The sequence below is a fragment of the Rhinolophus sinicus genome, linkage group LG06 (genome assembly GCF_036562045.2).
Source record: "Rhinolophus sinicus isolate RSC01 linkage group LG06, ASM3656204v1, whole genome shotgun sequence".
NCBI classification, from domain to species: Eukaryota; Metazoa; Chordata; class Mammalia; order Chiroptera; family Rhinolophidae; genus Rhinolophus; species Rhinolophus sinicus.
This window is the reverse complement of record NC_133756.1, coordinates 126,613,957-126,624,871: the sequence shown is the minus strand read 5'-3', so window position 1 is coordinate 126,624,871 and position 10,915 is coordinate 126,613,957. Positions and strand designations below refer to the sequence as shown.

Below are 10,915 nucleotides of genomic sequence, written 5' to 3'. Positions count from 1 at the left end.
GACCTAGCTGGCCAATCAGCTCTAATGCATCTTTTGAGCAAAAATTAATATAAGACCCGGTATTATATTATATTATATTATATTATATTATATTATATTATATTATATTATACCAGGTCTTATATTAAAATAAGACCGGGTCTTATATTAATTTTTGCTCCAAAAGATGCATTAGGGTTGATGGTCTGGCTAGGTCTTATTTTCGGGGAAACACAGTATGTGGTAGAGGCGGGGTTTGAATCCAGGCAGCCTGATCCCAAACCCTTGATTAATCTATGCGCTATATTTGATACTCCTTGAATTTATCTTTAGACAGGACTAGTGTGGGGTGGGCAGGCTGGCAGGGATCTGTATAATATCCTGGGGCTCAAGGGTCTAGAGGGGGACCTGGGGCCTAACTATGTAGCATATCAATACCACCTGTGTTACCAGTTTTAGCTTGTCCAACCTTTGCTGGTGAAAATGCTACACCAGGGGCTAAACCTGTTTTTTGGCTGCTCTGTCTCTGAAAAAGTCGAATGTTTAAGAGAGCAAGGCTCAGAGAGTCAGGGAAGCCCAGGGATGTGCAGGGTTTCCTGGGACAGTCTCTTGCCTTCTCTGGGCTTCGTTTTCCTAACCATAAAACACAGGTAGATGAGATGGCCTTTCAGGTTTCCTCTTACAGTCTCCATGTCCCAAGGATCCTCATGGGTCATCTGACTTCTACCCACAGAGAAGAAGCTTATTTAAGTTGAAGCTTAAATAATTGAGCAGCTGGCACATGGTCAGCCCTCAGAGTAATTTACGGGGTGCCTCAGGCATCTGGACTTTTTCCATCATATCTGTGTCCATCCCCCTTATTTCCTAACACTTGATGAGCCATGTGGGCTGTAGTCAAGTTTGTAGTTTATGAAAAAGATTTCAGGGCTCCACTCCCAACCAGGGAGCGTGGTATCCCTGAGAGGAAGAGTCCAGAAGACCATTGAAGTGGACAAAGAGATAGCATAAAAGAAAAGAAAACAATACCAATCTCACTCATGAACACAGATGTGAAAATTCTAGACAAAACACCGGCAAATTGAATTCATCTGTATATTAAAAGAATAATTTACCACAACCAAGTAGGGTTACCCCAAAGAATGCAAAGCTGTTTTAATATGAGTAAATCTGTTTATAGAAAATATCAATGGGTCAAATAAGAAAAACTATATGATTATCTCAATAGGAACAGAAAAATCATTTTTGAAGATTCAACATTGATTCCTAAAAAGGAACATTTTCTAAAATACTAGGAATAGATGGTGCAAGTGGACATTTATGGGCGTTTTTTAGTGAGAGGACACTCTACATCTGAACCCCCTCCCTATGTTTGGGAAATTCCCTACTCTGTGAGTTTTTGTGGGAGGCAGAGTGACTACAGAATTGGAGAAAACAGATGCTCACTGTTCTGGGCACGCGTCCCACTCTTGCAGCAACAGTGAGGCATTTGGCGTAAGCTCAGATGGTGGCGCAAAGAAGACAGGCAGCAGAAAAGTTTTTTCTGTTTTAATTTAAGCTTTATTGAGTGCAGAGAACTTTTTAGAGTGGTTCCAGTAATAGCAACAACATTAGTTTGCGGGAACAGCAGTGACAAAAGCACAAGTCATGGCATCCAGGCTCCAGGGGCCAGCAGTGCTGGTGTTTCAAGCTGTGGCATCCCACATTCCAAGATGGCAGCAGCTGTTCCTCTCTGTTCTTTGTCGTGATCTGAGCTCAGAGCAGGCTACCCAGACTCCCTTTGTTCCTGACCTTCTGGTGATTATCTGAGCTATCCACGATCCTGTCAAATTCTTTTTCTGCTTAAATCATCCAGAATCAATTTCTGTTATTAGAGCTAAGAAATCTTAATGATACAAAGGCAATTTCCTTAATATAAAAAAGAATATGTCTTTTTATCACACCTGTGGCCAAAAAAAAAATCCATAAATAATGACATTCCCATTAAAAGAGAGAGCAAAACAAGCATTACAGCTAAGAACACTGTTTTGTTTTTTTTGTTTTTTTTTGTTTTTTGCCTATGTATCCATGTCCTTAGAAAAAGTTATGTTGAGGTGTCGCGTCCAGCATGACGTGGGTTGTGGGGAAGGAGAAGGGCAGCGCAGAGTTAAGAAAAGACAGTAGCCAATAATAGAGTATAAGCACCGGTCAAGGGGAACAGTCTCAGGGACTGAACCCCCAATCGGACCAACGTGTAGTTTTTATTGGTAAACTTCTAAAGAGGTAATCGTTGTTCATCTCAAGATCTGTGTGTTAGTAGCCTGCTGGCTGTCTTTCCGAAAGCTCCCAGTGTGTTCCAGTTTGAACTTCGCCTTCACACACGCACATCTCCAAGGAATCCATTGAAGAGGAGGGGCTGATATAATTCCATCAGGTCTGTTTGCTGAGACTTCACCTCAAAGGAGCTTTTCCGATATCTCTCCATCGGGCCTCAGTTTGCTGAGGCACTCCCTTGTGAAATCCTGGGAAGAGCGCCGGGGAACAAATGGCTTGGCAGCTGTAAGGCAACATTGAGGTACAATTTGCGTATGCTAATAATTTACCCCTTTAAAGTGTACAATATGATGGGTTTTAGCAAATATGTACAGTCATTTAATGCACAAATAAGGCATTCAATATACGTATAAACTATTTCCATCACCCCAAAAACATCCCTCAAGCTCTTTTAAAGTTAATTCACTCCCCGACCCCAGCCCTGTCAACCATTGATCTGATTTCTGTTCCAATAGTTTGACCTCCTCTGGAATGTCATATAATAAAGTCAGATAGCAGCGTTTGGTGTCTTTCTTCCTTCACTTGGCATATGGCTTTTGAGATGCATCCATGTTGTTGCATGAATGGTATTCCATTGTATAAATGCACCAAAATTTTTTTATCCATTCAATGACATGTGGGTTGCTTTGGGCTTCAGACTATTATGAATAAAACTTCTATAAACACTTGTGTAAAGGTTTTTGCATAAACATATATGTTTACTTTTATTGGGTAAATATATTAGGCCAGGAATGCTGGATTATATTAAGTAAATACGATATTTAACTTTATAAGAAACTGCCAAACTGCTTTACAAATGCTGTCCTGTTTTCCCACCGATGCTGCACGAGAGTTGTGATTACTCTGCATTCTCACCAGCACTGGGTATTATCAGTCATTTAACTTGAGCTGTATCGTAAATGTACAGTTGTATCTTGATTTGGTTTTAATTTCCATTTCTCTAATAACTGATGATGCTGAGCATATTTTCATGTGTCGATTTGCCACCAATATCTTTTTTGGTGAGGTATCTGTTCAAACTGTGCATCTATTTTTTTAGTGAGTTGTTTATCTTCTTATGATTGAGCTGTGAGATTTCTTTATATATTCTGAATATGAGTTCTTTAGCAGATCTGTGTTTTGCGAGTATTTTCTCCATGTGGTTTATCTTTTCATTTTCTTAAGAACGTCTTTCAAAAAGCAAAAGTTTGATTTTGATAAAGTCTACTTTATCTTTTTTTTCATGATTCATGCTTTTTGTATCCTACCTAAAAAATTAATGCCTAACCCAAGGACACAAAGGTTATTTTTCTCCTATGCTTTCTTCTTACTGTTTTATAGTTTTAGCTCTTACATTTTAGTCTATGATTAATTTTGAGTTAAATTTTGTATATAGAGTGAGAAAGGGGTTCATTTTTTTGCATATGAATGTAAAATTTTTCCAGAATACTATTGTTATGGTTGTTCTATACTTTGTTCTAGACGTTGTGGTTGGCATAATCAGATATAAAACATAAGAGATATAATTATTGAAAAGGAGGAGAAAAACCATCATTATTTATAGTCAACATGATTTCATACCTCAAAACCTCAAGAGAATCCATTGAAATGTGTAGAATTAATAAGGAGAATTCATAAAATGATTCATTACAGAATAAACATGCACAAGTCAATAACTTCTCTCTATAGCAGCAGAAATCATTTGAAGAATGGAACAGAACAATAAAGAATCCTGTGCACAACAGCAACAAAAACATAAATGCCTACAAATAATGTTAACAAAGAAAGTGCAGGGCCTATATAATGAAAATCAGAAAGCTTTACTGAGGACATAAAAGACGATAACTAATATAGATGTGTCAGTCTCTTAGATGGAAAAACTCAATAGTCTAAAGATGATGCCTTTTCCAAATGAATTTATAATAGTGGAGGGTTTTTTGGAATATGAAAAACTATTCTAAAATTCATCTGGAAGAGTGAACAGGGAAGAATGGCTGAAAAAATGTGTGAAGAGCATTGAAGAGGACCTGCCCTTCCATATATGAGGGTACTTTAAAAAGATACCGTAATTATGATACTGTGTTAAGGGCCCCAAATCAAATAAATAGATGGATCCGTATGATAGAATAGGATAAATTAGTCTAAAACACAACCTGATATATATTAAAACTTCATGTATGATAATTGAAGAATCATTAATCAGTTGGGATCAAGATATGCTGCAGAGTAGCAAGAATGGAAGAAAAAGGACCAGTGAAGAGGTTATAGGAATAGTCCAAGAGAAATATGATGGCAGAGAAATTCCCTGGGTTCGTTCCTAAGCCAGAGCTGACCCACAGTCACCAGGCCAGCAGAAACACCCGCTGAGAGCAGGACATTGCAGGCTGGCGGGTGCGAGCACAAAGGAAGTTGGGCATATCCAGTGCCCACTACAGACAAAGCTTAACATCACGCCACCTGGCAAAGGAAAAAGATGGAAAGGCCTCTATCCCTTTCCATAGTTCAGGCGACAAATAGTGAGTTTGGAGCTCACAAGTAACACTGATAACAGACACAGGATGTAAGTGCCAAACCACACTTTTCAAACTCAGGGTCTCAGCTCTGGACACATTTGCTAACACCCTAATTGGACCAAGTCCAATATTAATGGGGGTGGGGATATTACTCTACAGAGAGAGGGGGATGGGAGTGGATATTTGCCAAATGTAATCCAAACGATCACAGAGGATCATAGTAGGACGTCCTGATGGATTAAAAGGGAAGGGAAACAAAGGGGATGACATTTAGGGTTTGGATATGAGCAGCTGAGTAGGTGCTGATGCAATTTACTAAAATGGGAAGGACTGGAAGGTGAACGGGTTTGCTGGGTAAAATCAAGAGTTTGGACTTGCCAACTATTGGCATCTAAGAGGAGATGTCAAATTGGCAGCTAGACATGAGTCTAGGGCTCAAGAGAAAGGTGACATCTAGACATCTAAGCACGACGATCACCACCTTGTATAAAGTGTTTTATTTCATGGATCTCCTTGAGGTCACCTGGAGAAAGAGTGTGGCTGGAGCAGAGGAACTGTCCAAGGATGAGCCCTGGGCACTTCCATACTTAGATAACAGGCAGGGAGAGGGGTTCAGCAGGGGGACTGCAAAGGAGTCGCTGGTGTTGTGGAAGAAACCCAGCGAGGTATGGTGTCCCAGGAACCAAGAGGAAACAGGTGCGTAAAGGACGAAAGAGTGGCAAATGAAGTAAAATGTTAGTAGGAGTTTCAATAAGACGAAAACAGAGATGGAAGTTGTTGGTGACTTCGGCAAGAGCTACTTAGGGGACCAATTCTACGAAGCAGCACCTGTGTTAGGTGCTGGAGATAGGATGAATAAAATGCATTTCTTGCCCTTTAGGAAATCACCGCCTGGTAAGGAAGGCAGACATGCAAATAAATCATTGCCATAGAGTGTGATAAATCTTAGGATAATATTTCCCTAAACGTCTTCCACAGAACACTATTAGAGAGAGATGTTCATCAGTGCTCTAAAACCAGTGTTCCAAGACCAAATAAACTGGGAAATGCTGCAGGCTGCAGACAGAACACCATCTCAGGCTAGAGCGCCAACTGCAGAGCACTTAGCACTGTGCTCAGGGCTTAGGAAACCAACATATTGCACCTTGAGGCCTTGTCTACACACCCAGGCCTTGTCTGGCACCCCCAAGAATTTAAGGCAAAACAATACCAGCTCCACAGTAGCAAGAGCCACCAGGAGGAGGGAAATAAATGACACTGAAGAGCAGCTTCAGGCAGGTGACCTGAGAGCAGAGTTCTCAGCAGCAATGCCAAGGCAGGATTTCCCTGGGATGTGCCCTGGCTCCTGTGGCACAGCAGCAGGGGCACGGGAACAACTGTCTCAGGAGCCCCAGGTGGCCCTGCACCACAGGACCCAGTGTCTGAGACCTCCCAGCTGACTCCATGGACCTGCACTCCTGGGGCAACCACTCACACGTTGCAGCAGAGTTGAGGTCTGGCTTTCAATTAATTTGGCAATTTCCCCAGAGGTAGAAAAATTAGAGAAAATTAAATCACCAGCTGGCTCCTCAGCAGTTGTAGGTCGTCTTCATTTTTTCCCTGACAACTAAGGCACTGGAGGCAGCAGAGACCCCATTAACACTTTGTATCACAAAACGCATGCTCCCGAGCAAAAATCAAATCATTAGTCCATAGCTCTGGGATTGCCAGGTGTTTTCTGAAGAGTCCTAACCCTTGGCAGGTAGGAAGTGGCAAGGAGAGTGAGGTGGTGGGGTTCTCACTCACACCTGTTGGTGTGGAAAAAGAGGGACCCCCTGATCTGACACAACAGGGGCCTGAGCGTGAGGAACCTGCTGGGAAGGTGGAAGGTGCAGGTCGTGATGTCCAAAGGCTACGCAAACTCAGGCCTGGTGGGAGTAGGTGCCTGTGCCTGGTGGGTGGGCTGCAACGGCCGTCTCGACAGCAGAAGGCACTTCAGTAATAAGGTGCTGAGTGATGGCTCAGTCACAGCACCACCCCAACCAAGGTCTAGGAGTAAAGCAAGTGGCGGCCAACCCTGCACCAACTAGGACAGGGGAAGCTGAGAGGGAGGGACCAGAGTTCAGCACAGGGAAACGGAGGCAGAAGTCTGGATCTACGGGCTGAGATAATGTGGGGAGGGTAGGAACATAGGAGTATGCTTGTTCTCTCAGCAAGTCAGCTCTGAGAAACTTGTCAGGTAACCCGCTGTCCTGATCAGGGTTAGAGAACGTGGGTCTGCCCGTAGGGCTGCAGTAGAAGTGGGAAGTGAGAGCCACCAGGGTGCAGGAGCTGAAGCACCTCTGCTATCAGGAAACAACAGGCAGAACCATCCCACCTCCTCCTCACCGCTCTCGGCATTTTTGAAAACCCCTCCTGAACACAGGATCTTTGGTTTAACGGGTTGAATACGTCACCCTTTTAAAGGATGAAGGGGTAAAAAGACTGTTCTATGTAGAGCTGTTTCTGTTGCAAGGAATCAAATGTCACTCCAAATGGCTCAGGAACAGGGATTTATCGCAGTGACACAGAGAGAACTTAGACAAAAGTGTAGGAAACACAGCAAGGCCCTACAAGGTCAGGACCTGGGAATATCGCAATCTCTCTAAGGCCACGACGTCTGTCTAACTGTTTCCTCTTGCGTCCTGATCAGCCGGCTTCTTCTGCTCATACATGCTGTGCATGGCCTTCCATGGCAGCTATCAGTCCTAACTGTAGGTCTTTTTTAGTCCGAAGACACTACGGTCAACCGGGGCAATTTCATCCAAATTCTTTAGAACTATAAAAGGCAGGTCAAGGGGATAATAGGTCACTAACCAGAAAATAGATTAGCTATTCACCAACTATTGCCATGATAAAGAGGGTGGAGTCACATGATCCTTGCCCTGTCCCTTCCAGGGTATGTGAGCAGGGTAGAAATTGAAGCCCAAATAGGACAGCATTGGATAGATGAGTACCATCAACAATGTAAACTTGTTGAAAAAATACATCGCAAAGCCGATGTGGTAGCCTGAATAATGGCCCCCCAACGATGTCCACATCCTAACCCCGGGAACCTGTTAATGTGTCACCTTACCTGGTAAAGGGGCCATGAAGATGTGACTAAGTTAAGGACCTGGCGATAGGAAGATTATGCTGGGCTGTCCAGGTGGCCCATTGTAATCACAAGAGTCCTTATAGGAGGGAGGCAGGAGGATCAGAGACATAGTGTGGGAGATGTGACAATAGAAACAAGAGATCGGAGTGATTCTCAAGGAAGAGGTCAGAAGCTAAAGAATGCAGACAGCATCTAGAAGCTAAAAGTGGCAGGGAAGTGGATTGTCTACTAAAGCCTCCAGAACGAACACAGCCCCACTGATATTTTGAGTTTAGGCTTCTGACCTCCCAAACTGTAAGAGAATAAATGTGTGTTGTTTTAAGTCACTGAGTTTGTGCTAATGTGTTACAGCAGCCATAGGAACCTAATACAGCCAGGAACTATGGGATGCCGTCACCCTATCTGTACCCGCACTCCGGGTCCGGGGTGTCTCCCAGAGAACCAGAACCGCAGCTCATTGTCGTTCAGGGTACAACTTGAATTCAAGTAAACGTCACTGCATTGTGTAAACCTTGCATTTACTCGTTGCAACACTGAAGGTTTGATTGAGTTGGCTCGTCACTATCTAATACACAGTATTCCTGTTGAACAGAAGGTCACGCGAATGGAGCACCCTTGAGGGGTTTCATGCCAATACCCTCTGTGGGCAGTGGCTTCCCTCTCGTCCAACACAAAGGACTCAGTGCAATCAGTGGTGGTCAGGGCAGCACGATTGCTGTCAATCAGCTCAACGGCTCACACACAAAACAAGTTATTAAGGAAAGAGTGGGTTTGAGCTATTTGCAGGAGTCACCTGAGGACACCTCCTACAGCCAGGAGGGTTTAACATGGAGAAGTTTCGGAAACAATTTTGAGGTTTTAAGAGAAGAAAGGCCCTTTCTGACCTATTTTCCCAACTTTAATACGGCAGCTTGAATTGTCAGCAGCTTTAGAGCTAAATGAAGAGCTGAGATGCCTCTGTTCCTGGTCCTTTGATCCCAGCGCCGCTGTCTCCAAGGCAGGCCTCCTCTACAGGGCAAAGGCGACGTTCCTCCTGCATCTCCCACCTTGCCTTTGGCCCTGCTGATTGGTTTGAAGGACGCACACACTCCCTGCTTGCCCAGGAGCAGTATTTTTAGGAGTTTAAAGAAAAGAAAAAAGAATCTGTTGAAGCCAATTTCAGGGTCTAGGCATGAAAAGAGATGCGTTCCTTGAGCTTCCAGAAATCAGGATGGCTTAAGATGTCAAAGAGACCTTTGAATTACTGCCTTTGGGACTGGAAGAAACCCAGACAATTAGAGGTGTAAAGGCACCAGCTTCCCGGCTTGATAGGTGTTGATATATCCCTAAAACCAGGTCTCTGGACCCACTGGAGCCTGACCTCATTTAAAATTGCTGAAAAATGCATGTAATAAGCTCACTCGGAGGCTCCTTGACGATTCAGTTTGGATCAGCCTTTTTCCTATAGGGTTTGTTTTATTTATTACTATTATTGTTTTAGTTATTTATGTTTTCCTCTTATAATATGCTACCTTTTATTAAGCAGCTGGGCATCGCAGATCACACTTTCTAGAAATAAACTGGCACTTTTCTGTGGCATTTGTTAAAAGGCAAGGATTTTTTCAACTCATTATTTACCTTTTAATGTATATTCAATGACTTGTCTCAAAATAGTTCCAACAACTTTCTTAACCTGAATCATCAATTAGGTTTCCCAGTCCCTATCATTAAATTAAAACCTTTAAAGTGTTTAAAATTTTATTCAGAGTATCATCCATATCTGGGTGGCTGTGGGGAGAGCAGTAGAAAGTCTGCAGAGAGTTGGGCTGGAAGAGGCCTCTGCACACGGAGCTGCAGGGGAGACAGAGCTGGACTCCCTACAGCTCCATCCCCCATCTCTATGGAGATCACTTTGCTGCCCCTTGTTTGGGCACAGCACCAGGCCTATACTCCTGCCAACAGCATCTTGGAGGCAAGCTGAATAAACCCTTAGGCTGCCATGAGATCTGGAAGCTATGTGCCCTGGGGTCGGTACATGGAGAATAGCTGGGTGTGGTTCTGGAAAGCCCAGTGTCTCCACCACACATGGAGGCAGCTCCGTAGTGTCAGCATGTCTGGGCTGGGGGTGGTGTGCTGAGCGGAGGTGCCAGCAGCTGATCTGGTCACCCACCCCTTTGTGTGGCCTGGATATGTCATGCCCACAGACACAGGGCTTGGACAGCTGGGAACTGTTCCCAGGCCACCTTTGGACCCTCCCTCACTACCTCCTAGAAGCTTTGCTGAGATCACAGATCACCTGGTTTAAAGAGCCATCAGGAAACTCTACAGAGGGTTTAGCTGATAGCTACGAGTAAATTGCTAATCACAGTTCAAAATGTGCCCACTCGCCGGGCTTCCTAAGTGTACTTGCTTCGGGAATCAAAAGAATGGAGCGTTAATGGTGGAAAGGTGAGCAGTGAAAGTGGGGTCACAGGGCGGAGAGCCCTGCCTGGTTTCCCTTCAGTGAGAAGGCAGCTGCTCCTGCCCACAAGACTCACTGGGCACCCAGAGCCCAGGAATGGGGATCAGCGTCTGACTGGAGGAACTGTTGCCCTTAGGCCCCTTCCCGCAGGGGCTCAGGGAGCTTCGTGTTGCAGGGTGGGGCTTCAGGGCCCTGCTTTACTTCCACAGTAGGAGCAGTCACAGATGTCTATGTGCTATTTTCAAAATTTTTGAGCTCCTCGTGAAAACTGCACATTTTTCTCAGCAACCAGCGCCCCCCACCCCCAAATTAAATGAAGCTACAAGCTTCAATTTATATCAACTCAATATTTATACCAACTGTGAGATCTCTTATAGATCAAAAGCTCTGATTGGCAGTTATATCTGGTTTTAATGAATAAAACTGTGAAAGTAAACTTATTATCTGCAAGTGAAGAGCACATGGTAGAAAGGCTTTTCCAAAGCATGGAGTTCAATGGAGAAAACAACATAAAAGGTATCCATGGTGATGGGAATGCTGGAAGCTCTGAAATAAGAACACAGGGGCAGAGGCAGGAGC

At 43.9% G+C, this 10,915-nt stretch overlaps 1 long non-coding RNA gene across 1 annotated transcript in view; it reads right to left on the bottom strand.

Annotated features, from left to right (window-relative positions):
- Positions 1-2,024: 2,024 nt before the first annotated feature.
- LOC109446121 (uncharacterized) overlaps positions 2,025-10,915 on the bottom strand; it is a 267,895-nt gene continuing 259,004 nt past the window's right edge. Inside the window, exon 5 of the long non-coding RNA XR_012497513.1 lies at positions 2,025-2,512. This is a non-coding gene — a long non-coding RNA (uncharacterized LOC109446121). The remainder of the gene's footprint in view (positions 2,513-10,915) is intronic.